This window comes from Pteronotus mesoamericanus, unplaced genomic scaffold, assembly GCF_021234165.1.
Source record: "Pteronotus mesoamericanus isolate MK-2021 breed Mesoamerican mustached bat unplaced genomic scaffold, CSHL_Meso_final contig_256, whole genome shotgun sequence".
In the NCBI taxonomy this organism is placed as follows: domain Eukaryota; kingdom Metazoa; phylum Chordata; class Mammalia; order Chiroptera; family Mormoopidae; genus Pteronotus; species Pteronotus mesoamericanus.
Genome location: NW_026555108.1, coordinates 1836724 through 1861532, shown reverse-complemented (window position 1 = coordinate 1861532; position 24809 = coordinate 1836724). Strand labels below are relative to the sequence as shown.

Below are 24809 nucleotides of genomic sequence, written 5' to 3'. Positions count from 1 at the left end.
TTTACAATGTCGATGTCTTCTTGATAGATTTTTCCTTTAAGTATTATAAAGTGCCCCTCTGGGTCTCTCTTTATGGCCTTTGTTTTCAAATCTACTTTGTCTGATACAAGTATGGCAACCCTGGCCTTTTTCTCTTTCCCATTTGCTTGGAATATTTTTCTCCATCCCTTTACTTTCAATCTGTGTAGGTCTCTTGCTCTGCGGTGGGTCTCTTGTAGGCAGCATATGTGTGGGTCATGTTTTCTAATCCATTCAGCTACCCTGTGTCTTTTGATTGGGACATTTAGTCCATTTACATTGAGAGTTATTGCTGATAGAAACATTCATTTTCTCTTTGTACCTGTGTTTTCCTCTTTCTCACTCTTTTCCTTCATCTTCTTAAACCAGTCCCTTTAGCATATCTTCCAGTGCTGGTTTGGTAGAGACGTATTCATTTAGTCTTCTTGTCTGGGAAACTCCTTATTTCCCCTTCTATTTTAATGGAGAGCCTTGCTGGGTAGAGCAGCCTTGGCTGTAGGCCCTTGCTTTTCATGGCTTGGAATATTTGTTGCCATTCCCTTCTGACCTGTAGTGTTTCTGTTGAGAAGTCAGCTCCTAGGTGTATCGGGGCCCCCTTGTATGTTACTTTCTCCTTCTCCTTTGCTGCCTTGAGGATTCTCTCTTTGTCTTTGATAGTTGCCATTTTAATGATGATGTGTCTTGGAGTGGACCTCCTTGACTCCCTCTTGAGTGGGGTCCTCTGTGCCTCCTGGATCCAGGAGACCCTTTCTCTCCTCAAATTAGGGAAATTTTCCTTCATTACATTTTTGAGGAAGTTCTCTTTCCCTTGCTCCTCTTCTTCTTCTGGTATCCCTATTATATGGATATTATTGCGTTTCAGGTTGTCCTGCATTTCCCTAAATGCCTCTTCATTCTTTCTGAGTCTTTTTTCCATTTCTTCTTCTTTCTGGGAGCTTCTTTCTACCTTATCCTTCATCTCACTGATTCGATCCTCAGCTTCATCCAGCCTGCTTTGGATTCCTTCTACTGTGTTCTTCAATTCAGAAATGGTATTCTTCATATCCTCTTGTGTCTTCTTGATAGTTTCTTTGTCCTTTTCTAGGTTGATATAGTTTGTTGTAAGATCCTGATAGTTTCTCTGCAGTTTCTCATAGTTCTCTTTGAGCTGGCTGAGCTCATGGAGCTTCCTTAGAACCATTGTTTTGAATTCAGTATCTGATAGTTCCCTTGCCTCTATTTCATTTAGCTCTCTGTGTGGGGAGTACCCTTTTCCACTCATTTTGGGGGAACTTCTTTTTCTTCCCTTTTTTTGTGAGAGTCTGTTATTTTTTTTTGTTTGTTTATTTATTTTTGCTTCTGCTTCAATTGGGCCGTCTAGATTTCCTGACTTTGTGGATTAAACCTCTATGGTAGTGGGAAGGTCTTTTATTGATTGATTGGTTGATTTTTTATTCATTTATTTCCTTTACTTTTCTTTCTGGGCCTGCCTTATGAGGTCAGTTGTTGACCCTATATGACCTTGGCTCATTTGTTTGAGCCTTGCATGAGTCTACTGTCTGTGTCTGATTCCTGCTTTTTGCAGCTCTGTGACCCGTTCGGCGAGGGATCCACTATTTCTGTGGGTCGCTCTGCACTCTCATGCTGCCTCCTTGATTGTGCTCCCTGGCCCGGCAGGATCCCTCGCCTGCTTGGGCTCGCAGGTGCTTGCCCCAGCCCAGGGAGCTTCTTCGCAACCTTGCATACTCATCTGGCCCCCCAGGCCAGTGGGCACCGGAGCAGTGGTTGGTTTAGGGTCTTCTATTGTGTGCTTTCCCTACTTTTGGCTCTTTGGATGCGTTTGCCTGCCCTTGCCAAATGGAGACTACGGAAATGGGAGGAAGTCAGATCCAGGACTCTCTAGTTAATCCTGTCTCCAGTCTCTCCTCCAGGGACTCTGGGCAGCTCTGTGTCCCCTTCGGCCCAGGATCCAGTATTTCTGCGGACTGCTCAGCACTCGCGTCCTGTGTAGGTCAATTTACACCTGTGCTCCCCGATCTGCGCACTCCCTTGCAGACCCCATCGGTGCCAACCTGTGGGAGGCCTTGCCAGCCCACACGAGCCTTCGCCAGCCCATGCGGGTACACACACACGCTCGCCAAGCCTCGCCGGCCACTTGAAACAAGTGTGTGCGCCTGCACTGGGTGGTTTTGGGCTCTCTATTGTGTGCTTTTCGGCTTTGGGCTCTTTGGGGGTGTGTCCTTTTCCCACACAATGGGGACTAGGGAAAGGAGAATGAGTCAGGACTCCCTGGTTCCTCCTCCCATTCTTTCCCCAATGTCTCTGTTTCCAGTCTCTCCTCAGGGGTCTCTGGGCAGTTCTGTGACCCCTTCGACCAAGGATCCACCCCCTGTGTGGACTGCATTTCAATCTCGGGCAGTCTGGTTCATTTCTGCCTCTTTGCGGGTGCGCTTTGCATGCCCAGAATGGAGACTACAGAATGGGGAGGGAGATGGGACTCCCCAGTTCCTCCTCTCGTTCTTTCCCCAATGCCTCCATCTCCGGTCTCTCCTCAGGGCTCTCCCAGCCAGTCTGCACTCAGCCCCCCAGCTCACATGCCCACGAGCTGTGTGCGGAGCGCGCAAAAGACAGGTTCATTGATTCCCTTATGCCTGAGCGAGATGGTAGCTGCAGAGTGGAAGGTGCGTTATCACGGGGCTCCACCGGTCGCCGTGTCAGTTCTCTTCACAAAGTTTTCCTCACCAGTCTTTTCCCAGGCACCAGCCCACCCTGCTGCCGCCTCTACCCAGAGACCAAGGAGGGTGGCTGCCGCTGCAACTTTTGCGTTTGCCCTTTAAATGTCTCTTTGCATCCCCAGCCACGTGTCTCTGGCAGAGAGCACCCCTAAGCTTTTCGGGGTTGCATTTTGTCTGTGTGTTTTCCTGGTTTTAGCTGCTGTAGTTTAGGGGTTTCTGTTTATGATTCAGACCCCGTTCTTCTCGGGGGGACCTAACTGGCCGTTTCAATGTCCCTCTGGTGCTGGTGCCCGTGGGTCCCCAGCCCACCCTCTCAAGCCTCCATCACACTTCTCACCTGTTAGGATGTGTGAGAGTTGAATCCACTGTCTGTCTGTGGCTCCAAGGCTCTTCTCCCACTATAGTTCCATTGTTTTCCAGGTGATTTCTCCACTATTTAGTAGCAATTCCAGTTTGGTCTTAGGAGGAGGAGGTCAGCGTGACTCCCATTCACTCCTCTGCCATCTTTTCCTCTATTTTTCTTTTTAAATAGGACTAAAGTTCTGGGGGCAGAACAAATTTACTCAAGTGCATTCAGTTAGTATAGGCAGAAAGCAGAACTAGAAACTGGGTCTTTTGAATACCAAACCAGTGATAGTTCCCTTTGTACTGAGAGAACAAACCAAATGCCTTTATATTGTGAACCCTGAAATATTCTATTTAGCCACTTTATTAGCTGTCCAGCCCTTCCCTAAGGGGTGCTGATACCTATCATCCCCAACACAGTTCGATGATTGAGCTCTTCCCTCTTTTCTAATATACTTACTTGTTTTATGTTACATCTTTTACGGCCTTGCCAAATAATAAGTCGAAGGAATAGATTTATATTAAAATATTAATGATACATATAACATATGATTATGACTAATGATATAAATCATTTATTATAAATAAATTAATGCCATAAAATGCCTCTAGATTTCCCCTTCAGAGGCCTGTGAACAAAGGTTCTTCATATATAATGTCTTATTATTTTCATCATTATCAATCTTCATACTGAAATAGTCAAAGATAAGAATTAAGGCCCTGGAGTTCAAGTCTTAGCTCTTGTATCTTCTAATTACATAATTCAGGACTAGTCACTTAACTTTAGCAGGTCTTAAGTATTTATAGTACTTACTATCTGACATTGTTTACTTGAGGATTAAATAAGGTAATGTATATCTGAATGTAAAATTTCTGAATTGTGGAAAAAACCTATCAAATACATAAGTCTGTTGCTAAATTAACTAGATTTCTGATTTCCAGTATATATTTGCACCAATCTTCATAGCAGCATTATTTACAATAGCCAAGTGCTGGAAGCAACCTAAATGCCCATCAGTAAATGAGTGGATCAAGAACTGTGATACATATAGGCTTGGACGTGGAGCAAGAGGCTGAGAGAGTCAGAGATGCTATCCACTTCCATCCACTGTGCAGACCCTGCCAGAGATGCTGCCACTATGGATGATTGGGAGGATCTGGTGTACCAGGCGAAGCTGCCCAAGCAGGCTGAATGATATGACAAAATGGTGGAATCAGTGAAGAAAGTAGCAGGTATGGAAGTGGAGTTGACAGTTGAAGAAAGAAACCTCCTATCTGTTGCATATAAAAATGTGATTGGAGCTAGAAGGGCTTCCTGGAGAATAATAAGCAGCACTTAACAAAAAGAAGAAAACAAGGGAGGAGAAGACAAACTAAAAATGATTCAGGAATATCGGCAAATGGTTGAGACTGAACTAAAGTTAATCTGTTGTGACATTCTGGATGTACTGGACAAACACCTCATTCCAGCCACTGGCAAGTCCAAGGTTTTCTATTGTAAAATGAAAGAGAACTACCACAGGTATCTGGCTGAATTTGCCACAGAAAATGACAGTAAGGAGGCTGGAGAGAACAGCCTAGTGGCTTATAATGCTACTAGTGATATTGCAATGACAGAACTTCCACCAACGCATCCCATTTGCTTAGGTCTTGCTCTCAATTTTTCCATATTCTACTATGAAATTCTTAATTCCCCTGACCATGCCTGCAGGCTAGCAAAAGCAGCTTTTGATGACAATTGCAGAACTGGACACACTGAATGAAGAAAGCTATAAGGACTCTATACTTATCATGCAGTTGTTACATGATAATCTGACACTAGGGACTTCAGGCATGCAAGGTGGTGGTGAAGAGCAGAATAAAGAAGCACTGCAGGATGTGGAAGATGAAAATCAGTGAGACATAAAAGCCAACAAGAGAAACCATCTCTGACCACCCCACTCCTTCTCATCCGACCTCCCCCCTTGAAAATTCCCCCATTGTCACTGAGAACCACCAAATCTGACTTTTACATTTGGTCTCAGAATTTAGGTTCCTGCCCTGTTGTTGTTGTGTTTTTTAAACAGTTTTCAAAAGTTCTTAAAGGCAAGAGTGAATTTCTGTGGGTTTTATTGATCCAGTTTTTAGGTCCTTTAAGACACTAACAGGACTATATCGAGGATTTTTCAGCATTACTGTATTGTCTCCTGCCAGATTGGCAAGGTAACCATTAGAAATGGAAATTACATTTGAAAGCCAGTAGACTTCTAGGTGAAGCAAGCATCTAAGAGAGAGGTTAATCACATATAGAGGCATATGTGCGATCATTTTTCTTTTTTCTAATTGTTCAAATTGGATTTTGTACCAATGTTTAAAATTAATTGGGTTTTAGCTTGAAGTAGTTAAAGGTTGTTTGGGGAGTTTGTTGTAATGGTTTTACCATAAAAAGTGTTTCAAATTCTGCTGAAATGTTGTTGAAAAGCATGGTGCTAGTAAAAGTTCAACAACCAGTGGCTGCTCATTCTTGCCTACTTTTACTCTCCCACTGAAGCAGGTTAGCATTGAAGGTGGTATGGAAAAGCCTGCATGGGTGTTCAGTTCTTTGTTTCTTCTCCTTCCCTCTCCTGGCCCCCTTCCTTCGTTCGCTCAACTTCTTTTGTTCACTATGTGTAACTTGAAGCTAATTTGTATCTGACTGGAGCCACACATACAGAATCTGTATTGTTCTTACTGAAACACAGCATGAAATTAACATTAAACTTAAATAAAACAAACCTAAATGAAAAATGAAAAAAAAAAACACCTGTGGTATATTGACACAATGGAATACTACACAGCACAAAAAAAGAAGGAGCTCCTGCCCTTCACAATAGCATGAATGGAACTGGAGAGCATTGTGCTAACTGAAATAAACCAGGCAATGAAAGACAAATACCGTATCTCATCTATAAGTGGAATCTAATCAACAACAACAAAAAAAAACAAGCAAGGAAAATATAATAGACACTTGGAAATAAAGAACAAACTGACAATGACCAGAGGGGAGGGGGAAAGGGAGTAATGATGGAAAGAAGGGGAAGAGGCAAACAAAAGAACACAAAAAAGAGGATTCATGGGCATGGACAATGTGGGAGCATGGACAATGGGGGGGGGCATTGACTGTGGGAGTGGAGGGGGGATGGGATATAGGAGAGCAATGTGGAAAAAGGAAGGAAAATTGTAACTGAACAGCAATTAAAAAACACATATAACATGAAATTTGCCATTTTAACCATTTTAAAGTAAAAATTCAGTAGCATTAAGTATCTGTGATAAACTTCTAGAAGACAGGAAGAAAATACCAAAAACTAAATGAAAAGGGAACCCACTGTATGGAAGAATCTATTTGTTAATGATACACCTGATAAAAGCTTGATATCCAAATCAAATAAAGAACTTACACAACCCAACACCAGGAAGAAAAACAATCCAATTTAAAAATAAGCTAAGGACCTGAATAGATACTTCTCCACAGAGGATATACAGATGGCCAATACACATATGAAAAAATGCTCACTATTACCAATCATCAGAGAGATGCAAGTTAAAACCAAGAGGAGTTATCATCCTACACTTGCCATAATAGCTACCATCAATAAATCAACAATCAAATAATGCTGGCAAGAATGAGGAGAAAAGAGGAGAATCAAGATGGCAGAGGAGAGAGTGGAAGTCACACTGACCTCTTCCCAGGACCAACCTGGAATAACAACTAAATTGTGGAGAAATCACCTGGAACAAACAACTGAACATTAGTGAGAGAGGAGCCTTGTAACCTTGGAGACAGAAGAATCAGCTTTAGCGCAATCTAACTAGTAAGGAGTGCGGTAGAGACCTGAGAAGGTGGGCAGGGTGCCCACGGGTGGCAGTACCAGAATGATACTGAAACAGCCAGTGGGATCTCCCTGAGAAGAGCAGGGTCTAAACCAAAAGTAGGGATCTCTAGCCCACAGCACCAGAGCCCGAAAGTACACAGAAAACAGCCAGCTGCGAAAAACGGCAGGGTTGCTCTCTGCCAGGGACAGGCGGCTGGCGATGCAAAGAGCCTTCTAAAGGGCCAACATATAAATTTTTATTTGCAGCCACTTACCCTGGTCTCCAGAAAAGGCAGGGACAGAATGGGCTAGAGATGCCTGAAGAGACTGGGGAGGAGGCCTTGGGGAGAGAACTCGGAGAGTAGCCCGCGGGATCTCGGTGCTGACTCATCTCCCATGCAGCAGCAGCCATCCTGCTCAGGCAGAGACCACTCCCCCTGAGCAGCACCAGTGTCAAAGGATCCAAGAGCCCGGCTCTGAGGTGGGATTCCACCCTGCCCTGTGCTGTCAAAGCTGACTGCTGAGTGCAGAGGGGCAGCCACAGACAGTAGATCCCTGGCTAAAGGGGACGCAGAGAGGTCTGGAGACACTTGAGGAGAGACTGGGGAGAGAAGCATTGGGAAGAGAACTAAGAGAGTAGCTGCTGGGATCCCAGCATGGACTTCCCCCACCCATATGTCAGTAGTGTGAAAGGACTCAATATCCCCACCAGGAGGGGACTCCACCCCACCCTGAGCTGTCTAAGATGGCCTGCAGAGTGCAGAGTGACTAGATTAACAGTTGAAGGAGACAGCCACAGACAGCAGATTCATGGAACTCTCGAGCAGACTGCCTAAGGTCAGACAGGGTCAACATATGACATCATCAGAGGCAGATCCGGAAAGTAAAAACAGCAGTCTCCAACCATAGAAGTTCACACCACAAAGTCAGGAAATCAAGACAGATCAACTTAAGAAGCAGAAGCAAAAGAGAAGAGTCTCACAAATAATGGGAAGACAAAGAAACACCCCCCAGTCGAAGGGAAAGGAGGAATCCCCAAAGAGAACTAAATGAAATAGAGGCAAGTAAACTCTCAGATACTGAGTTCCAAACAACGGTTCTAAGGAAACTCAATGAGCTCAGTGAGCTCAGAGAGAATTACCAAAAACTAGAAGGAAGCTACAAGGAACTTACAGCAAATTATATCAGCTTAAAAAAGGACATACAAACTATCAATAAGAGACAAGAAGAAATGAAGAATACAATTTCTGAATTGAAGAACACAGTAGAAGGAATCAAAAGCAGGCTAGATGAAGCTGAGGACCAAATCAGCGAGCTGGAGGACAAGGTAGAGAAAAGCTCCCAGAAAGAGAAAGAACACGAAAAAAGACTCAAAAAGAATGAAGAGGGATTTAGGTAAATGCAGGACAACCTGAAACATAATAATATCTGTATAATTGGGATACCAGGAGAAGAGGATGAGGAAGGGATAGAGAACCTGTTTGAAAAAGTAATGATGGAAAACTTCCCTAAGTGAAGGAGAGAAAAAGTCACCCAAGTCCAGGAAGCACAGAGGGAACCATTCAAGAGGAACCCAATGAGGCCCACTCCAAAACACATCATCATTAAAATGGCAAACATCAAAGACAAACAGAATCCTAAAGGAAGCAAGGGAGAAACACATAGTAACATATAAGGGAGTCCCGATATGGCTAGCATCTGACTCTCAACAGAAACACTGCAAGCCAGAAAGGACTGGCAAGAAATATTCCAAGGAATGAAAAGCAAAGGCATGCAACCATGACTGCTCTACCCAGCAAGGCTCTCCATTAAAATGGAAGGCAAAATAAGGAGTTTCCCAGACAAAACAAGGCTAAAAGAATACACCTCCACCAAACCAGCACTGCCAAATATGCTAAAGGGACTGCTTTAAGATGAAGATAAAGAGTCTATGAATACCCAGTTCCTTTCACAGTTGCCAATACTTGATATTACCAATATTTTTAATACTCATTAATCTGATTATGACAATGATGTTATTTTAATTGTCCCTTTACTATTGGTTAAAATGAAACCTGTTTTAGTATATTTCTTGCCTGTTTATATTATTTTTTAAAAAAACTTTAAATGACTTTTTGGTATTCTTTACCAATTTATTGATTAAAGGTTTGTAGAACTTTTTTCCATAAAAAAGAAAGAAAAAAAAACCCTATTAACCATGTTTTAGATGTGTTGCAAATACTTTTCTATTCTATTCCTTGTCCTTTAATTTTTTTATATGTATATCACTATATAGTTAAATGTTTAATATAGTCATAATGTCAATATTTACTTTAGAGCTTCTAGGGTTGAATATTTTACTTAAGGTCATGAAAAATATTAGTTCAATTTTCTTCTAAAACTCCTTGGATTCTACATATTGATTATTAACTCACCTAAATATTTCTTGTATAATGTGTGAAATAGGGCCCTATATTTGCTTTATTTCAAGTAATAGTGATACATGCACCTTATTTGTGAAATAAGCCTTATTTTACTCAGTGATTTGAAATATCAACGTAATCATACATATATTAATCAGATATATACATTTGTCTCTCGAATGTTCATTATATTTTATTGATCTACTTGATTATTTCTGTGCTGGTGTCATGTTGGTTTAATGGCTGAGACTTAATAATGGTTTTAATTAATTAATTAATTAATTAATATTTGTCATAAACATATTTTTATTTATTTTTTTATTTATACATCATGTTTATTCTATTACAATTGTCTTAATTTAACCCCTTTACCTCTCTCTACCCATCCTACCCCCTCTCCCACAGTCAATTCCCACTCTGTTGTCCATGTCCATTGGTCATTCATGTGTTCTTTGTCTAGTCTCTTCCCCTTCTTTCCACTATTGTCCTCTTTCCCCATCCCCTCTGGTCAGTTTCAATCTACTCCATGTTTCCATGCCTGTGGTTTATTTTGTTCCTTACTTTATTTGGTTGAATAGTGTCCACTTATAGGTGAGATTGTATGGTAATTGTCTCATCAACTGGCTTATTTCACTTAGCAAAATATTCTCCAGTTCCATCCATGTTGTCACAAAAGGTAGGAGTTTCATCTCTCTCTCTTTCTTTCTTTCCTAAATGCATGTTGATTTTATTTATTTTTAAATGTCAAAGATAACTATAAAATATTTAAAAAATGTAAAACCATTATAAAGTCTTAGCAATTAAACCAACATGACACCAGCACAGAAGTAATCAACTAGATCAATGAAATATGATGAGCACTCTGGAAACAAACATATATATCTGTCCAAAAATATAATATATGATCAAGTTGATATTTCAAATCACTGAGTAAAATAAGGCTTATTCAACAAATAAGGTACATGTACCACTATTACTTGAAATGAAACAAATATAGTGCCCTATTTCACACATTATACAAGAAATATTTAGGTGAGTTAAAAATGAATATGTAGAATCTAAGGAGTTTTAGAAGAAACTTGAAGTAATATTTTTCATGACCTGAAGTAACATATTCAAACCCAGAAGTTATAAATATTGACATTATGACTATATTAAACATTTAACTATATAGTAATATACATATAAAAAATTAAAGGACAAGGAATAGAATAGAAAAGTATTTGCAACACATCTAAAACATGGTTAATAGGTTTCTTTTCTCTTTAGGGAAAAAAGTTCTACAAACTTTTAATCACTCCTCACTCCTCTGCCATCTTGATTCTCCTCTTAAATTTTTTTAAATATTTTATAATTAACTTTGACATTTAAAAAAATAAAATCAATCTACATTTAAGAAAGAAAGAGAGAGAGATGAAACTCCTACTTTTTGTGACAACATGGATGGATGTGGAGAATATTAAGCTAAGTGAAATAAGCCAGTTGATGAAAGACAATTACCATATGATCTCACCTATAAGTGGACTCTATTCAACAAAATAAAGTAAGGAACAAAATAAACCACAGGCATGGAAACATGGAGCAGACTGAAAGTGACCAGAGGGGATGGGGAAAGATGGCAATAGTGGAAAGAAGGGGAAGGGACTAGACAAAGAACATGTATGAATGACCCATGGACATGGACAACAGAGTGGGAATTGACTGTGGGAGTGGGGGGTGGGGTGGGATGGGTGGAGGGGGGCAAAGGGGTAAAAATTGAGACAATTGTAATAGAATAAACATGATTTATAAATAAAATAATAATAATAGTAATAATAATAAAGAGAGGGAAAGAAAAAGAATGAGGAGAAAAGAGAGCCCTCATGCACTGTTTGTGGGAATGCAGACTGGTGCAGCCACTGTGAAAAATAGTATGGAGTTTCTTCACAAAATTAAAAATGAAACTGCTTTTTGACCCAGTGATCCTGCTACTGGGAATATATCCTAAGAATCCTGAAACACTCACTTGAAAGAGTATATGCACCCCTATTTTTATAGTGGCTTTATTTACACAGCCCAAGTACCCACCAGTGCATGAGTGGATAAAAAACTGTGGTACTTTACACAATGGAATACTCCATGGTTATAAAAAAGAAAGAACTTTTATCTTTTGAGACAGTATGGACGGACCTGGAGACTATTAAGTTAAGTGAAATGAGCCAGTGAGAGAAAGACAAATACCACATGGTCTCACTTATATGTGAAATCTAAAAAACAAAATAAACTGAGAAACAAAATAGAGACAGAGGCTTGGATACACGGAATGACTGACAGCTGTCAGAGGAAAGGTGGTGATGAGGGCACTGGATGAAAGAAAGTGAAGGGATTAGCTAAAGGACATACATGCTTTTACTTCCACCCAAAATGGAGGTGTAGGTAGATATGCTTTGCTTCCTTGCACAACCAAAGAAGTACAACAACCAATTTAAAAACAGAAACCAACAAGAACTGCCATAAAATCAAACTGTATGGAAGTCTGACAACCAAGGAGTTAAAGAAGAAACATTCATCCAGAAGGTAGGAGGGGCAGAGATGGGCAGCTGGGGGTGGAGAGGACATGCAACAAGGTAGCAGCTGGTGGACTGAGTGAACAAGGCAGCAGCTGGCAGACCAAGCAGTCCCACATTCGCATGTTGATAAACTGGGAGGAATAACTGGGGAGCAAGATAGATCACACAACCTAGGGTTCCAGCACGGGAAAAATAAAGCCTCAAAACTTCTGACTGTAAAATATGTGGGGGTTGCCATCATGGGAGAAACTGCCAGTCTCACAAGAGAGTCCGTTGGAGGGGCCGACAGGGTTCTAGAATGTACAGAAGCCCACCCACCTGGGAAGAGCACCAGGGCACACCTCAAAAGATGTAATTCGCTCGTGTGTAGTAGGAGAAAAGACTGAAAGTGAGGGAAGAGCTGAGCCAGCAGCATTGTTCCTTCTCTGACCCCTCCCCCACATGCAGCACCACAACACAGTAAAGTGGGCTGCCCTGCCCTGGCCAATACCTAAGGCTCTGCTTCTTACAATGTAACAGGTATGCTGAGGCAAAGACATGTGGTCCAAATGAAAGAAGAGATCAAAAGTCCAGAAAAAGACCCTGGCTGGTGTGGCTCAGTGGACTGAGTGCCAGCCTGCAAACCAAAAGGTCACCAGTTCGATTCCCAAGCAAGTCACATGCCTGGGTTTGGTCCCCAGTATGAAGCTCATGGGAGGCAACCACACGTTGATGTTTCTCTCTCTCTCTTTCTCCCTCCCTTCCCCCTCTTAAAAATAAATAAAATCTTTTTTTTTAAGAAAACTCCAGAAAAAGAACTAAGCAATAAAGAGATAGCCAAATAAAGAGATTTGAACAGATGCACAGTTCAAAACACTGGTAATCAGGATGGTCACAAAAAGGGAATATGGCCACAAAATAAAGGAAGTGAAGGCTATGCAAAGTGAAATAAGAAAATTTTACAGGGAACCAACAGTGAAGGGAAGAAAACCAGGATTTAAATCAACAATTCTGGAAAAAAAGGAAGAAATAAACATTCAACCATAACAGAATGAAGAAACAAGAATTTTTTAAAAAACGAGGAGAAGCTTAGGAAACTTTGGGTCAACTTTAAACATTCCAACATCTGAATATAGGGATGTCAGAAGGAGAAGAGGAAGAGCAAGAAATTGAAAACTTATTTGAAAAAATTATGAAGGATTCCTTAATCTGGCCAAGGAAGTAGACGTACAAGTCCAGGAAGCTCAGAGAATCCCAAACAAGTTGGACCCAAAGAGGAACACACCAAGACACATCAAAACTAAATTACCCAAGATTAAAGATAAAGAGAGAATCTTAAAAGCAGCAAGAGGAAAGGAGACAGTTACCTAAAAAGGAGCTCCCATAAGACTATCAGACGATTTCTCAAAAGAAACCTTACAGGCAAGAAGGGGCTTGAAAGAAGTATTCAAAGTGATGAAAGGCAAGGACCTTCATCCAAGACGACTCTATCCAGCAAAGTTATCATTTAGAATGGAAGGGCAGATAAAGAGCTTCCCAGAAAAGGTAAAGTTAAAAGAGTCCATCATCGCCAAGCCCTTATTATATGAAATGTTAAAGGGACTTATCTAAGAAAAATGAGATCAAAACTATGAACCGCAAAATGACCACTAGAATAGGAGCAGAATCACAGAACGGGAGAACCCATGGAGGGTTATCAGCACAGAAGGAGAGGGAGAGAGTGGGGGGAAAGGTACAGGGAATAAGAAGCATAATTGGTAGGTACAAAATAAACAGTGGGAGGTTAAGAATAGTATAGGAAATAGAGAAGCCAAAGAATTGATATGTATGATCCATGGACATGAACTAAGTTCGGGGGGAATGCTGGAGGGAGGGGGGTACTAGGCAGAGGAGGATAAAGGGAAGAAAAAAATGGGACATCTGTAATAGCATAATCAATAAAATACACTTAAAATATAAATTAAAGTAGCCAATAGATCCAAAAAAAGAACATATATGCATGACCGATAATCATAGACAACAGTGTGGTGATAGCCAGAGAGAGAAGAGGGGATGAGGGCAGGGGGAAGGTGGGCAAAGAAAGGAAAAATGAGGACATATGTTATAATAAGCTATAATAATGCTATTACAGATGTCCCATTTTTTCTTCCCTTTATCCTCCTCTGCCTAGTACCCCCCTCCCTCCAGCATTCCCCCCAAACTTAGTTCATAAGCTATAAAAATAAGGTTTAAAAAAGCTCGGCTTTTTTTTCAAAATATATTTCCAGAATATAGCCTATGTCACTCTTAGTACATACTCAGCTTAGTCTCTGACACCCTCTCCAGTGTCCTGCTCTCTCCTGGATCATAAAAGCAAGTATTCAGAACAGGTCCTACAAATCCCAATCATCATAGAATGAGCACAGTTCTGGGAATCTGAGATTTAATTTGAGCAACTTTGTGTGACTTACTCCTCCCTTTTTCTGCTCACCCTTGATATCTTTGTATCTACTTTTGTAGGATTGGACTAGGTAGTTTGTAAAATGCCTTCCAGATTAGACATTCTTATGGTATAAAGAAAATACAATAGGCTCTGGAATCACAGGGACCTGAATTTAAGTCCCAGCTACACCACTTTCTTAAATTAACTGTATGAACTTGACCACTCTGATGGTTAGTTTTATGTGTCAGCTTGGCTGTGCAATAGTACAGTCATTTAACTAAACACTAATCTAGGGGTTGCTGGTGAAGATATTTTGGTATGTGGTTAACCTCTACAATCATTTGACTTCATGTAAAGAAGGTTGCCTTCGATAATGTGAGTGGACTCACCCAATCAGTTGAAGGCCTTAAGAACAACAACTGAGGTTCCCTTAAAAAGAACCAATTTTTTGTCAAAATTACAGCGTCAACCCTGCCTGAGTTTCCAGCTTTCCAACCTGTCCTACAAATTTTGGACCTGCCGGCCCCCACACCCCTGTGAGCCAGTTCCTTAAAACATACATATTCTATTGGTTCTGTTTATCTGGAGAATTCTGAATGATACCAGCAGTCATGTAAAAAAAAAATTTAGAGCACTTACTGTATGCTGGGGATTGTTTTAGACACTGGGAATCCTTGTCTTTAAGGAGATTAAATTCTACTAATTTACTGCAGGAAGACATACAACATATAATAGACATGACAAATAAATGAAGCATACAGTATGTTAACCTTTATGAACCACAAATTCCTTCTCTGTAAAAATGGGGGTATTCAAAATAATGAATGTAAAAGGCCTAGAATATAGAAAGTCAGTAAAGGGTAGCCATTATTAGGGGTCCATAATTATACTATGGTTTGGACAAGTTCATTTTGAAGAGCATTTTCTTATATTCTAATTTTTTTAGTTCTTCTATAATAAACATGTCTTAGAGGACACAGTGATATAGCTGATTTAGAAATAAAAATAACAACAGTATTTGGAATCAAAAGTCTGGCTTTGAGTTGTAGGTCAATTAATTTTCAGCAAGTCAATTAACATTTCTGAGATTTAGTTTCTCTGCATACAGAAAAAAAAGATAACAACAGTCCCTCAAAAGGGTTTCAGGAGGAGTAAATAATGTTGTGTCAGTGTTTATGACTCAAGAGCAAGAATGTTAGGAGACTGTGCTCAGAAATCTCTCTATTAATCAGAACATTTAGTTAACTTTAGTTAGTGGAGTTTGTTCCCTGCCTCTCACCACACCCCCATCCACTCCTTTTCCTCATTTAAAGGTTCCTATATTAGTCAGTTTTCAACTAAGGCTTAGTTTCTTCCCTGAAGCCATTTAAAAGCAATCATGGTTAGGGACTGGTTCTAACTTGTAACTAACAATTGGTCATAAATCTCAAATAAAGCCTGATTTTTACATCTATGGGCATGGCCTCCAGTGAGCAAACTGCTACACCTTTCTTTCCTTGGCTCTTCCAAAACTTATTTCCACCCTGACATCCCAGTTATCCACACCCACATGCCCAAACATTCACCCCAAGTATTTCCGAGTGGTTCTTTAAAGGAGCCTTCTGATTCAGGAAAGGTACTACTCATGGAGCAGAGGCTGCTGGAAAGAGGGAAAAATCCAAAGGAATTTTTTGGAAGCAGACATTACAGGAAGTTGATGGGGTCTTTGTTTTTGTTTATTGAAGGAGAGGGAAACCTAATCACAGAACCACTGAAGACAGAGAGAGAGGACTTCAATGTAAACAGATCCACAACTGCTACAAAGCACTCAGCAGTTGAGTAAGTCCATAGTTAGGCTTTATCTGGGGAGTGTGGATGTATATCTCTCTTCCTTGCCCTCTTTCTCTTCGAGCCAAGTCCAACTGAGCCCATGCTTCTTATTTGTTGCTTGGGGACTCAAAGGCTATGGGTACTTACAGCTGTGTGTGATTAAGGTAAGGATGGACCTCTGACCAAAGGATAAACTCATAAGGGAAACCAGAGTTATTTTAGCATTTTTTTTTACTTTGGTACAGTGTTCCTGCAGTTAGGCTCAATGGATATTCCCAGGCTTTGGGAAATCCTAAGAACAGTGTTGAATTATGTGCCTTCTCATCTCAGGAGGGATTTCTCCCACTAACTACACTTAAGAAAGGCACCAACAAAATGTTTTCCCACATACTCTACCACTATCATCTACTACCCCAATGCCAATTTTACCCCTGCATTACTAAAGAGATTCATTGAATCTCACCCTTCTTTCCATTTTGACCCCCTGGATAATCAAGTGATCTGTTTTAATCTCAATCATTCCTCTTTTACCTTTCTTTCTCCAGGCCATCACTTCAGATTTATGTTTCTTTCCACCATTGCCAGCTTTCCACAGGGGAAGGAGGTAGGTTTAGATCTTTCAATTCAAGTTTTCCATTTATTTTCCCAGGAGTGAGAGATGTGGGTCTCCTTGTTTCTTTACTTGTCTACCATAAAGTAAGCACATCTCTAAAAAAGAGACATAAATTTTGTTTCCTCAGACCTAATGCCTAAACCCATATTGAGGAATGGAAAGCATGGGGCCAGTCTTGCCTTTGAAATTAATAGGATCCACTATCTTGCAGAGGAGATTTTGGTTTCTTTCTTTCATGACTCACCCTTGGGGTATACAGATTTAATAAAATAATTTCACTGTAACTTTTATTTATAATGGCTACTTTTGGGGGGTAAATCTCTCTCTTATGAGGGAAACCAATTACTCCTGCCAATTTCCTTACTCAAGTCAACCTCTGCTGCCTATTAAAAAAAGGAGGGGAACTCTTTTGGTTTTAGGCAGTAAGGCCACAGCAGTCTTTATAAACTGTCCATTTTAACAATTGACATTCCTGTATCCAAGCCATACATGAAGGTCACAGTGACTAAATCCCAAAATGCCATGAGAAATTTATGGTCTGTCAGTGTAAGAGAAGGCTATGTGTCCAAAATTCTGAGTAAGTGGCAGAGAATGGAGATACATTGAGCAGAAGAGAGAAGAACATAAGTTAAGAGAAAAGTTCTAGGAGACAACCCAGACTGAGAGAATAGATCTTCATTTAACTAAAATATTTACTGAGCACCTACTAAGTGCCAAACACTTTTCTAGGTGCTTAGGATACAGAAGAGAACAAAACAGACCTACATATCTGCCTTTCTGGAACTCACATGCAATTGAGGAAGAAAGACAATAAGAAAATGTCATATACTTGAAGATGAGAAATTATGTGGAAAATGGAAAAGTTAGGACAGGGTAAAGAACATCAGGGGTGCTGGATGTGCAGGAAGCTTACAGTATTAAATACAGAGGTCAAGTCTTAGTAGTTTTCATATGAACAAATATTTGAATGAGAGAAAGCAGTAAGCCATAATGCTGTCTGGGAGAAGAGCACTTCGAACAGAAAGAGCTTCCCAGGCTAAGTTAGGAACATAACTGTTGTGTACAAGAAACAGCAAGAAGGCTAGGGTGGCTGGAGTGGCCACACTAAGGGAGAGAATAGTAAAAGAACAAGTCATAGAAATAATGACAGGAAAAGAGTAGATTTTGACATTTATTTTGAGTGGGATAGGAGCACTTGCAAAATTTAGAGCAGATAACTGCTCTAACCTGGGTTCTGCCACAGATGCACTATGTGACCTTATGCCAGGCCTGCCCTAGCCCATAAAAAGACTCAGTATCTTTGTTTATATAAATCATGTGTTTGAAAATAACAGTTATTTTAAAACTCTTTCATACCCAGAGACCTTGTTTTATAATAGAATCTCTCCCCACTGCCTCCTACATGATGCAGTGGAATATTTTGCTGCCATTAACAGTGATGGAATGCATCTATCAAATAAAAACTTTAGTGGAAATCCAATATAAAAAATACATAAATGTAAAACTACTTTTGTTGCAGCAAGCTGGGGGTAGGGAGGAGATGCAATATCACCTGCCCTTCATCCCAGAGATGCCTTGAAGTATCTCCCCAAAACCCTAAGGTGAGAGAAGTAAAATTCTGTTTCGTCTCATATCTGTCGTTTTCACCAAAAAAAAAAAAAAAATAGAAACAATAAACAAATACAGTAAAGTTCCAGGATATATAATCAATGTATAATAATCCACTGCATTCCCTTAAAACTCCTTAGATTTTTACATATTGATTTTTAACTTACCTAAATATTTTTGGTATAATGTGTGAAATAGGGCTCTATATTTGTTTTATTTTAAGTAATAGTGGTCCATGCACCTTATTTGTTGAATAAGCCTTATTTTCCCCATTGATTTGAAATATCAATTGAATCATATATTACATTGTTAGACAGATATATACATTTGTTTCTAGAATGCTCATTGGATTTCATTGAGCTACTTGATAATTTCTGTGCTGGTATCATGTAGTTTTAATTGCTGAGATTTTATAATGAATTTATGGAACTGGAGAGCATTATGCCAAGCGAAATAAGCCAGGGGGCAAAAGACAAATACCATATGATCTCACCTATAAGCGGAACCTAACCAACAATACAAAGATGCAAGGAAAATAAGACCAGCAACACTGAAAGGAAAAGAAATCAACAGAGACAAGAGGGAAGGAGGGAGGGGGGAGGGGAAAAGGAAGGGAAGGGGAAAGGCAAGGAACATATAGCAAGGACTCATGGACAAAACCAAAGGGGAAGATCTGAGGGAGGGACGGAGGGAGGGGTCAAGGGAAAGTGGTGGGGGGGGGGAGGCAGAGACAAATGTATTTGAAAAAATAAATTAAAATAAAATTTTAAAAAATAAAATAAAATAAATAAAATTATTAATATTTTATAATGGATTTTCTCATTTAAAAAATAAATGAATACAATCAATCTGCATTAAAAAAAGAAAAGAAAGAAGGAACTCTTACCTTTTGGGACAACATGGATGGAACTGGAGACTATTATCCTAAGTGAAGTAAGCCAGTCGGTGAAAGACAAATACCATATGATCTCACCTATAAGTGCAATCTATTCAACAAAATGATCTAACAAACAAAGTAAACCACAGGCATGGAAACATGGAACAGACTGAAAGTGACCAGAGGGGATGGGGAAGGAGGACAGTGGTGGAAAGAAAGAGAAGAGAGTAAACAAAGAACACATATGAATGACCCATGGACATGGACAACAGAGTGGGAATTGACTGTGGGAGAGGGGGGCAGGGTGGGAAGGGTGGAGGAGGGCAAAGGGGGAAAAACTGAGACAACTGTAATAGACTAAACATGATTTAAAAATAAAAAGAATAATAAATCCACTGCATTCATGTATACTAACAATGAAATTTAATAAAAAGAAATGGAAAAAACAATTCATTTTCCAATCACAAAAAAAGAATAAAACACCTAAGAATAAACTTAACAAAGAATGTAAAGAACCTATAAACTGAAAAGTTCGAAGCATTATTAAAAGATATTTAAAAAGACACAATGAAATGGAAAGATATTCCATGTTCGTGGATTGGAAGAATCAACATAATCAAAATGCACATATCACCTAAAGCAATATACAGATTTAATGCAATCCCCATTAAGATTCCAATGACAACTTCCAGTCAAGATGGAGGCATACATAAGCACACCTCGTCTCCTCATACAACTGCAGCAAAACTTACAACTAGACTACAAAACAACATTATCCAGAACTGTCAGAAAATCAAGCTGTATGGAAGTCCAACAACCAAGGATTTAAAGAACCCACATTCATCCAGACAAGTACGAGGGGCAGAGATTCAGAGATGCATGGAAAGGCACAGAGAGGCATGGAAAGATGCAGAGGCACAGAATGGGTGGTCCCACATCCAGTTCCACGTGTGGTAGATAAAAATCAGGAGGGATACCTCGGGAGTGAAGGATCCCAGCCCGAGACCAGACCACCCAACCCAGGGTTCCAGCACCAGGAACAAAAGTCCCCATAACTTCTTGCTGTAAAATCCAGTAGGGATTGGGCAGTGGAAGAAACTGCAGGATTCTCAAGAGACTCCTCTTAAAGGCTCCACAACAGACTTAGGACACATGCAGACCCACCTGCTCTGGAGTTCAGCACCAAGGAAATAGTGGGAAGGGCACCAGTGGCATATGGAGAGAAAGTGAAGTGACTGGCAACAAGGTGAGGGCCAGGAGAAAGTTTCCTCGTAGGCAAAACTCCAGAGGCCAGGCAGTGGCATTGTCCCCTCTCTGAGCTCTCCTCCACACAGCCACAGAGTGGTGACATGGGTTGCTGTGCCCTGGCGATTATGTAAGGCTCCACCCACACAATTTACCAGTGCCTTTTCTATAATAGGCCACATTAGTAAGACAGAGAGTCAAAGCAGTTCTACCTAATACACAGAAACAAACACAGGGAGCCTGCCAAAATGAGGAGACAAAGACATATGGCCTGAATGAAAGAACAGAATAAAACCCCAGAAAACTAACTAAACAAAATGGAGATAAGCAACCTATTAGATGCAGAGTTCAAAACACTGGTGGTCAGGATGCTCCAGGAACTCATTGGGTACTTCAACAGCATAAAAAAGACCCAGGCAGAAATGAAGGCCATATTAAGTAAAATAAAGAAAAACTATAAGGAACCAACAGTGGAGGAGATGAAGCTGAGAATCAAATCAACAATGTGGAACGTAAGAAAGAAAAAAAAAAAAGCATTCAATCAGGACAGGGAGGAGAAAAAAGTATCCAAAAAAAAAAAAACCCAAACAAAGGATAGGCTAAGGAGCCTCTGGAACATCTCTAAGGGCACCAACATCAGAATCATAGGGGTGCCAGAAGGAGAAAAGGAAGACAAGAAATAGAAAACTTATTTGAAAAAATAATGAAATAAAACTTCCCAAATTTGGTGAAGACATATATGTCCAGGGAGCACAGAGAGTTGCAAACAAGTTGGATCCAAAGAGGAATATACCAAGACACATCATAATTAAATTACCCAAGATTAAAAGTAGAGACAGAATCTTAAAAGCAGCAAGAGAAAAGGAGAGACTTACCTACAAGGGAGTTCCCATAAGACTATCAGCTGATTTCTCAAAAGAAACCTTGCAGGCAAGAAGGAGCTGGAAAGAAGTATTCAAAATGATAAAAAGCAAGGACCTAAAACTTAGATTAATCTATCCAGCAAAGCTACCATTTAGAATTGAAGGGCAGATGAAGAGCTTCTCAGACACGAATAAATTAAAGGAGTTCACCATTACCAAGACACTATCATATGAAATGTTAAAGGGAATTATGTAAGAATAAGAAGGTGAAAACGATGAACATTAAAATGGCAATAAATTCACCAATATCAATAACTGAATCTAAATAACAAACATAACAGAAACAGAATCATACATATGGAGATCATTTGGAGGGTTATCAGTTGGAAGGAGGAAAGGGGATGATTGGGGATAGGTTGCAGGGATTAAGAAACACAAATTGGTAGGTACAAAATAGACAGGGGATATGTTAAGAACAGTAAAGGAAATGGAGTAGCCAAAGAACTTATATGCATGACCCATCAACATGAACTAAGGGGGTGGGATTGCTGGTAGGAATGGAGGTGCCGTGTGGAGGGGGGAAGAGGAGGAAAAATTGGGATAAGTGTAATAGCATAATCAATAAAATATATTGAAAAATAAATAATATAGAATTGCAATTACATTTTTTAAAGAAATAGAATAAAAAACTATTAGATTTGTATGAAACCACAAAAGACCCTGAATAGCCAAAGCAACCCTGAGGAGAAAAAAAAATAGATGAAGCTGGAGATATCACACTCCCTGATTTCAAATTTACTGCAAAGCAACAATAATCAAAAGAGCATGGTATTGGCAGAAAAACAGACACAAAGACCAATGGAACAGAATTGTGAGCTCAGATAATCCACATGTATATGGGCAAATAATTTTTTCACAAAGAAGCCAAAAACATACAATGGGGAAAAGAAAGCCTCTTCAATAAATGGTGCAGGTAAAATTGGAAAGCTACATGTAAAAGATTGAAACTAGACTACAGTTTGTCACCATATATAAAAATTGACTCAAAATGAATCAAAGACCTAATATAAGACCTGAAACAAGGAATTACATAGTAAGAAAATATATGTACTAAACTTATGGACCTTTGTCTTAGAGAAGATTTTATAAATTTGACCCAAAAGACAAGGAAAATAAAGGCAAAAATAAATGAATGGGAATATATCAAATGAGTGGGACAGCAAAGGAAACTGCCAACAAAACAAAAAGGCGGCAAACCAAATGGGAGAAGATATTTGAAAAGAACAGCTCCAACAAGAGGTTAATATACAAAATATATAAGAAACTCATACAACTCAACACTGAATAAACAAACAATCCAATTAAAAAATGCGCAGAGGGCCTGAAAAGACACATCTCCCAAGAAGACATGAAAATGGCCAACAGATATATGAAAATATGTTCAATTTCACTAGCTATTTGGTAAATACAAACCAAAACTGCAATGAGATACCACCTCACACCAGTTAGAATGGCTATTACAAATAAGACAAGTGCTAGCAACTTTGGAGAGGCTGAGGAGAAAAAGAGACCCTAATTCACTGCTGGTGGGAATATAGACTGGCACAGCCAGTACGGAAAACAATGTGAAGATTCCTCAAAAATTTAAGAGTTTCCATATAAACCAGCAACTCCTCTTCTGAGTATTTGCCCAAACAGTTTGAAAACATTTATTCTCAAAGTTATATGCACTCTTATGTTCACTGCAGCATTATTCATGGTGGCCAAGACATAGAAACAATTTAAGTGTCCCTTGACAGAAGATTAGATAAAGAAGATGTAGTACATATATACTATGGAACACTACTCAGCCATAAGAAAAGATCAAATACTGCCATTTGCAACAACATGGATGGACCTTGAGAATATCATGCTAAGTGAATTAAGAGAGACAGAAAAGTTAAGAACTATATGATTTTACTCAGATGTGGAGTACAAACCTGACAGCAACAAATTAACAAACAAGAAACACAAACAAACACTCATAGACACAGGCAAGAGTACGGTGGTTACCATAGGGATAGGAGGTGTGGGTAGTAAAGGGTAAAAGGGGGTCATATATTTATGGTGTCGGAAGATGATTTGATTTTATATGGTCAACATACAATGCAATATACAGATGATGTATCACAGAAATATACACTTGAAACCCATACATTCATTAACCTATGTCACCCCAATAAATTTAATAAATAACATACATACTCAAATTATTGTATGTTCTCTTTTTTCATTGAAATGGCCTCATTCTCATTGGTTGATTTTATAAGTAAACATAAATTTGAACCTACATAATCACTTTGTGATAATAAAATACTACTCATATTTTCATGTATATATTGAAGATATTTGTTGTAATTATTTTGAAAAAAAGACTTTCATTACCAATCCCCCCAAAAGCAAGCAAACAAACAAAAAACCCAACCAAACTTGAAATCTATAAGGTTATATGATTTCTCTTACTGGTTATTTACAGCTCTAACAATAAAAGCAATAGCAGCAGTGATAAAAACTAATTCTTACTGTACCAAACAGTGGACTTAGTTCTTTACATCTCTCAGACCAAGTAATCACCACCAGGCCTGAGACTACTAAGTGGATTAGTGTAAATGAGATGCAAATAATACATCCACAGCTTCAAAATGATACTTGTGCCCAGATCCTAGTTTCTTTGTTCTTATCCTGTTTGACTCCCCATAAAGCAGGAAATCGATGGGAAGACCCCAGCCTCTGGAATAGACATCTCTGCATTCTCTGTCCTCTCTGCTGACAGCTCTCCAGCCCAAGTAGTTATCTCCATCTGTAGTCAGTCATTGAACACCAGCCATGATTGAGATTAGTGCCTTTTCCCTCATAAAGTCCTCTTACTTAATGAGTATGACAGTCATCCTTTCCCTTCACCAGCTCACTTCTCTGGAACCTACTACCTGCTATCAGATTGCGGCCGGCCATCTGCTTGTGCCTCCCTGCCTGCCAAGAGGACTATTTCAAGTCTCACCAGGTAAGGAGCTCTGGGTCATGGGAGCAAAAGGGCAAAAGGGCCAGATAGACTGCTCCTGGGAGGCAGAACCCAGTTAGTACTGGAAGAGAGGTAAAGAGGCATGCTAAGAAGCGGGAGGTAGGTTATAGTTGGTTTCTGTGACTTCATAGATACCCATGGGCCACCAACATAGTGATCCTTCCTGCCTACATATTCTTAGGAGGCCATGCCCACCAGTGACAATGAGAAAAAGCCAAAGGTCCTACATTATCTGCTTTCTCCATCCCCTTAACTTTCTGCCATTTTCTCCTGTTACTGTAGCTCCTAGTCACTCTCCTCCAGCTACCTGGTTTTCTTCCTGTTTCTCAAACATGACATGCTCCCACATTGGGGCTAGGCTCCTTCCCCAAATATCCACATGGTTCATTACCTTACTTTCTTCAGATATTTAGTCAAATACTTTTTTCTAGTCTATGTATTGTTTTACCTTTACCTATAATTGAAAAATGCCAC

General features: G+C 39.7%; 1 long non-coding RNA gene and 1 pseudogene across 1 annotated transcript in view; one reads left to right on the top strand and one right to left on the bottom strand.

Annotated features, from left to right (window-relative positions):
• LOC129071062 (uncharacterized) overlaps positions 1-20366 on the bottom strand; it is a 30395-nt gene extending 10029 nt beyond the window's left edge. The window contains exon 1 of the long non-coding RNA XR_008529207.1: positions 20334-20366. This is a non-coding gene — a long non-coding RNA (uncharacterized LOC129071062). The remainder of the gene's footprint in view (positions 1-20333) is intronic.
• LOC129071061 (14-3-3 protein epsilon-like) lies at positions 4217-5008 on the top strand (annotated as a pseudogene).
• Positions 20367-24809: the final 4443 nt, after the last annotated feature.